We start from the raw sequence: 571 nt of genomic DNA on the forward strand, positions 1-571 counted from the left end.
CAGGGCAACAGAGTGAGATTTTGTCTCCAAAAAGAAAAGAAAAAGATTTTTGTAAGAGAGGCAGGATGCATTATTCCTACTTTGATAAATGAAACTACAAAATCATCTCAGTTGTAACCCAAACGGAAGTGCATTCAGACACAGGTCCGCAACTTGAGAGAGAATAAAACCTCTCTCAGGCATTGCTGTGGAGCCAATATTTCATTTCCAGACTCAAAACTGGGTGCTAGTCCTGGGCCAGAGCCAACAGGATATGCAAATGTCTAGTGTTAACAGGAAAAAACTCATTTCTGGAAAATAAGTAGATTTATTCTGAGTCAAGTATGTGTGACTGTGGCTGGGAAAACATTTTCAAGAGATTCTGAGAAAACTTACCCATAGTAGCCAGGTTAAGTTTGGTTGTATGTGCATCAGTCTGATTTAAAAAAGAGAGACATATCAAAGCGGGGAGAGGCAGGCAGCTTACCGGTGATAGGTGGGTTTAAAGATTCTTTGATTTGTAGTTGGTTTAAGGAATGGAGTTTGTCTAAAGGCTTGGAATGTTTTGTTAAGAATCTGTGTTAGGGCTCGG

This window comes from Otolemur garnettii, unplaced genomic scaffold (assembly GCF_000181295.1).
Source record: "Otolemur garnettii isolate 467f Iridium unplaced genomic scaffold, OtoGar3 scaffold00030, whole genome shotgun sequence".
NCBI classification, from domain to species: Eukaryota; Metazoa; Chordata; class Mammalia; order Primates; family Galagidae; genus Otolemur; species Otolemur garnettii.